Raw genomic sequence first — 6,003 nt, forward strand, 5'->3', positions numbered from 1 at the left:
ATACAGGCTGACAGCAGTAAGGGATAGCAAATAGCCAGAATAGCCTAGCAATTGCTAGGGCAGGAGTTGCTAGTCTGTTAGGCTGCGGCTATTCTAGCAGTTGGTGGCACAACAGCCTAAATCTTACACCTACGGGTGGAGCAAACCACCATTCGATTTTCTGAAACAACAGTCAGCCATAGTCGACCATGAGGAATGGACGCCGACCTTCTTCATATCGTCCATCACCTGGGCCTTCTCCTCCGTCTCTTGCTCGTTTCTGGGCTCCTCTGCCAACGCCGCTAGGGCTACCGGATCGTCAGGCAATTCCTCGTCCAACTTCGACCTCCATGGCGACAATTTCCACCACCCTGGGAGAATCACGTCCCACAACGACTTGCCAGACCCGCGACGGGGTCGCGCACCGGTCTTGCGACGCTCGATATATTCAGGCACGAAGCTTTCCAAATAGACCAATCGTTTCCCGACGAAATTGCCTTCAATACCCGGCTTGACTTTGGGCCCCTTCAGTTGGCGATTTTTTTTGGGCGCCGTCGACATTCTTTGCTTGTGGATGCGCGCACTGGCGACGCGCTGCGGTATGCGTTGCGTGGTGGGGAGAGAAGGAAAAGAACGCGTGAAGCAAGAAGGCCGTCCTCTCCCCGCTCGTTACGCTCAGAACAGCTCTACTTACACAACGGTTCGTGTCTTCTTTTGGACTCATCAATTCCTCGCTGCTGAATCATATACTTCGATAGATTGTAGTATTTATGCAAAACCAAATACAAATAGACAAGCTAAGCTGCACTCTCAAGAAAAAACATCGACCCCCCGTTGTTGCCACAGCGACTAGAAGAAAAAATCAATGAGCTGGTCGGCCACAGAATCCGCGGTGTCCGGCACGCCTCCAAAACTGTCGTGCTTCGCGGCATTAAAGGGCAGACTAAAGACGTGCGCTGCAATGCGCCGCTTATCGTCCGACCCACGCAGGCGAGAGAAGCGCCCCCAGAGCACATGAGGTTTCGTCTGCGCGACGACTTCATTCCTACCAGATAAATCAGAGATGGCAGGCAAGTGTGTGGTCGAAATGGCGACTGACCAAGAAGTAAGTATGTTGCCGCTATGTTCCACCCCCCAAAACCGAGGTTTCCGCTGTCCCCTGCCAAGCGTGAAAGATGGCACGACCAGTGCAACCTTGCCAGAACCGGCTTTTGGAGTCGTGGCCGGAGCCGGGGATAATGGACGAGAAGAAGCAGGCGATTCGCTGAATAACGCGTCCAACGCGTTTTCTGGGAACTTAGGGAGCTGTCTGCCACTGAGACTGACACAGTTGAGGCGCTCTACCAGTTCGCCTGGCTCGAAAAGTGCGAGGGGAGTCGGAATCGAATTGTTCTTTGAGGGCGACGACGTGGGAGATGACCAAGGAGAGTCGCTGCCCGGTCGAGGAGGTGGATGTCCAATGGCGAACATGACCAGCGTCTTCGTCAACTTCTCGCTGTGTTTGTGCTCATAGCAGCAGATAGATGCCCACTTCTCCAGCACGTCTACCCAACTTTCGCAAATGATCCACTTGTACTCTGAGGACCCCGCGTTGGCCGTGCGAGCAGAGATGCTTTTATTTCTCGTCAGGGCAGAATCATAACGAAGAAAAAGGACTGACGGGCTCGAGAACACGCCTGGTTTTATCCCATGTGTGACCAAAGCCAGAAATCCCTTGTCGAAGGGTTGCTCGCGTCTATCTTCGCGCCCAACATCGGGGTAGAACGCGGGTTGGCACAGTTCATAGACCGGGAGCTGGGGCGGCATGTCCATGGTAGAAGGTCAAGACGTAAGAAGCTGCTTTAGTAAGGCTTACAAACGAGGGAGGCAACGCATTCAGAATTTGATACAGTATGTATGGTACATTTTGGGCTACAAAGCAGACACTACAGCAGGTAAGGTAAAGTCCAAGGTAAGGTCCAAACAAGCAAACGACGAGCAAACAAGCAAACGAGCAACGAGCAACAACAGCGATACAACAGACCCACGCAGCAATATCAAACCCAAAGCAACAGGCGAACCCCCCCCCTGGACCGAGCTCGTTCTACGACCACGAGAGCGTCCCCAAGCGAAGAGGGTCCGACGACTCCATATACGCCGTCTGCGTTTCCTCACCATCCAAGAAGTAGAGTCGGCCTTCGGGATCGGAGGCCAACTTGAGAAGATACCTGTGTACAGAGTGAGTTCCTTTCAAAGAATCAAATGAAGCCAACGCACTTGACGATCAAGGGCCCAATTACCCGCAGATCCGATCGCTCGACGCTCTTGAGCGACATGTCTGCATTGACCACGACCTGGTTGACCTCCACAGCATGCTTGACGACGACGACGGAGCCACGGACGGGCTGGAGCTTGACCCCCATTTTTTGCAGGAGCATGTCGATGCCTTTGTTGACAGGGCGATCTGGGGCGTCCGAAGAGTGTGGGCAGTCCAAGAGGATGGTGTATGCGTGGGTGGGATCAGCCTCGGTAGTGTGAGCCAGTTTCTTGCATTTGTAGCACGGAGCCGGATGCACGCTGAAATGGTCGAGCGAGAGGGCCATGCGACGAAGAGTTGGCGCCAGCGGGTCGAGCGAAAAGTTCACGATCGTCGGAAAGCCACAGCTCCACGGGACCAGGACAATCCCCACCGGATGGGACACCACAAGTCTTGCAAAGGCCAAATGAGCATATGACTGAAGTAGGTCAGCGTGAGTCAAAGCGCAGTTCAGGCAGCGACCACGCACTCGGCCATAGTAAGGCTCCACTGTTGGACCCTCCTCGGTTGACGACGAGGCATTCGAGTCGTAGCTCCCGTCCCAGTCGATTGACGAAGAGGAGTTGCTGGCGATGGCGAGGTTGCTCATGGAGGTAGGGAGCAAAGAGGAAAGGCAAGCCGCAGCAGCATTTGGAAAGGAGTTAAAAATTTTTTCTGTCTCGTGACGTGTGATGTCACGTCACACTCCTTCGATAGCCTTCGATCCTTCCTTGGTCTTCGACTTCGCTTTGGCTCAGCACCAGCACCCAAAGTCGCTCGCACCTGCGTAATAGGCAATGGCCGAGCCTGCGTGGCCGAGAATCTTCATGGGGCAGAAGGCTGCCGACTTCTGCCTTGCTTGCTCTTCCTCTACCCCCCATCGTTCCAGGCTGTTATGTCGGGTGCGTGAACCATTCCCTTTTCTTCTGCCCGTCGTTTACACTCGCCACAGCTGCAGACCAGATGCCTCCGCATACTCCAGACTCACCTCTGGCAACTCCCCAGAAACCGCCTTCGTCCCAAACACTCGCTATTCCTTCGAAGCCACAAAAGCCGCTGTCAGCTGGGCATACAAGCTATGGTACTTGCTCTCTCGACAACATATATATAGATTCGCTAATATACTACTAGATGCTGCTCTCGTGGAACTCTGCTCTCCACCATCGAAAAAGCCCATCTCAAACGGGTCTTCGGACATCTCCAATGGATCGTCACCTATTCGTGAGTTTCTGCTTCTGCTCTGTTTTGCGTTGAGTCTTACTCTTCATCTGGAACAGCGTCCCCACCGTCCTCTCCTACCAAAAAAGGGCTTCCATCGCATCGTGTCAAGCTCAAGCCTTATACGCGTACGCGCCCCGTGCCCCGACCTTTGACCATCAGAGGTCTGTTTTCCGTACAAATACCCTCCGCACAAGCACTGACCAAGCTCTTTAGACGGTGTCACTCGTCCGATGGGCCAACCCAGCCGTTGGGCCAAGTACATGCAACGAAAACAACGCCTCGCAGCGCTCGCATCCGAAGTTCAGGAGCTTAACCAAACGATCGACAATATCCGTAGCCTGGCAGACGATATCGGGCTCATCCAGCAACAACAGTCCGTCGAGGCGGGTTACCATAGCGTCTTTGCTCGCGCGTTTCGAGCTTCTGCCGCGCGTTTGGAGGGTATGGGGCTGGGCACAGAGCTGGATGAATTGCACGACAAGATTGCCGTTCACACGCAAAAGTCGAACGACGCTAAGGCGGTTGAGCATCGTGCTCATAACGCTTGGTGGGCATTGATGCACGTCGAGATTAATCTCAGTCGACACGCGGGGCTGCTGCAGCGACAGCTCGACACCGACACTACTTAGCGTATCTACGATGTAGTCCATACATTTTGAAACTCCTTTCTTGCTAAGACAGACCGAAAAGACCACACTTCAAGACTACACTTCAAGACTTGACTGATTTGTGGAGCCGCGAGTCACGCGTTACACGAAAGTCTGGGATCAGCCTTTTATTTTATGTCTCGGGCATTTGGGCGTTGAATAGTAAAGTAAGGACAGTTATATGTAGGTATTTGTCGCCCCTTTCTCTGGAGAAAATTTTGAGTGAGTGAGGAATTTATTCGTGTCGGAGGAGGATCCTAGATATTTCCCCTCAGAATCACGCTCTAGTACTCGAATCTTGTCCAAGTTTGTATCTTTTAACGTTTCTTGTCAAAATTAGTGACCATTATCTTTCCAAAATTTTACATGGGAAGTCAAGGGGACTACCATAGATGACAATAATGCCTTTGCTATAGCATAGAAAGGCCTACAAGGATGACGATGTTACAATCTCCATATCCGAGATTTATGATCTGCAGAAGATGTTACGATCCACGTTATGTTGCCGGGTCCTTTGGGTTCCAATGAAGTCAAATCACCTAGATGGTAAGCCTTAGGCATTCAGAGTCACTGGCACACAGTGTTAATTATATTTCACTGGACCAAGTTGAGCTCTACTCGATAAAAATAAGAGTTATCATATCAGTCACATCAATTGACCTCTCTCATCTACATCCATCGTCTATGCCCCGACCTCGTAAGTACTCGACAGAGTCGGAGAAGAAAGAGGCGGCCCGCCAGTATAGTCGAAAGTACGAGCAAGGGCCAAGGTGCGTCATTGGGGCTGCCCTGCCAGCCTTTTCTCGCTGACTTTTTCTCTCCCTCAGAGCAGTGGAGGTCCGCGCTGCATATCGCAAAAAAGCGGCGGGGTCGTAAACAACAACCACTTAGCCTAGCACACACTCCTCTACTTCCTGTCGAGCTTGAGGAACACGCCGATTTCAAGTGGCCTGAAGAGCATTGGCTTTTTCGTCGCGCTCTAACGGGACAAATCAGCGCTCGGCGTCTTTTTCCGTTTCAAATCGCTCCACCATACTCTCCTGCCGACTTCGAGGACCAGCCACGCCGCGAGTTTGACACCGTAGACGAGCTGGAGTACACCATTCATGGTTGCAAGCTTCGACAAGAAAAGGAGACAGAGGCTGATTGGCTCTCTTGGCTATCTATATGGCGCCGCAAAGAGGTTTTGGCGAAATGGGAGCAGGAGTTGCTGGCAGCCAGAGCTGAATGGGCACGATTGAAGGAATTGCAGGATCGCCTTGAAGGAGACGATGAACATGGCACAGAGGCATTCTACAGGTCCATGATAAAGGTGCATATGGGGTGGGCAGCGCGTCGATGCGTACGTTTGCGGTCGCTGGCTTTTGCTTAGAGTAGAGTACGAGATGTTCTCTGGCGGCGGTCAAATCCATTTTCTTGCAGCAAAATGACATCATCATCACCGACTCATCAATCAAATTTCTATCACTCATTCCTTGACTTTCACCCACTCATACGTGCTCCGCCTCCGTCCGTGCTCCGCCTCGTCTGCCTCCCCGTCCTTGATTCTGGATGGGGATTCACCGACTCCAGCTCAGCGTCGCTCACTGACCTGTTGGGAGCCGCACTCATTTTGCTCTCATTACGTCTGCGATTCTGGCCGAAGTCTTCTTGGTCTTCGGAGGGGGAGTGAGTGCGGACAGCCAGTTCTTCCCTCCAACGCCATGCCAGCTGCAGCTAGCCAGACCCTGCCAACGGTACGATATCCATGCACTCTTTGTTTACCCAGTGCTCCAACCTCTACCCTAGCCTCCCGCCCACTCTGTGCATGTCGTCACTCTTTGATGTGATGGTCGGGTAGACCATCGGCGCGCCATGACCACGGGCGATGTCTCCTCCATT

Source organism: Mycena indigotica (genome assembly GCF_014461135.1).
Source record: "Mycena indigotica strain 171206Taipei chromosome Unknown Mind.scaff0005, whole genome shotgun sequence".
Classification (NCBI taxonomy): domain Eukaryota; kingdom Fungi; phylum Basidiomycota; class Agaricomycetes; order Agaricales; family Mycenaceae; genus Mycena; species Mycena indigotica.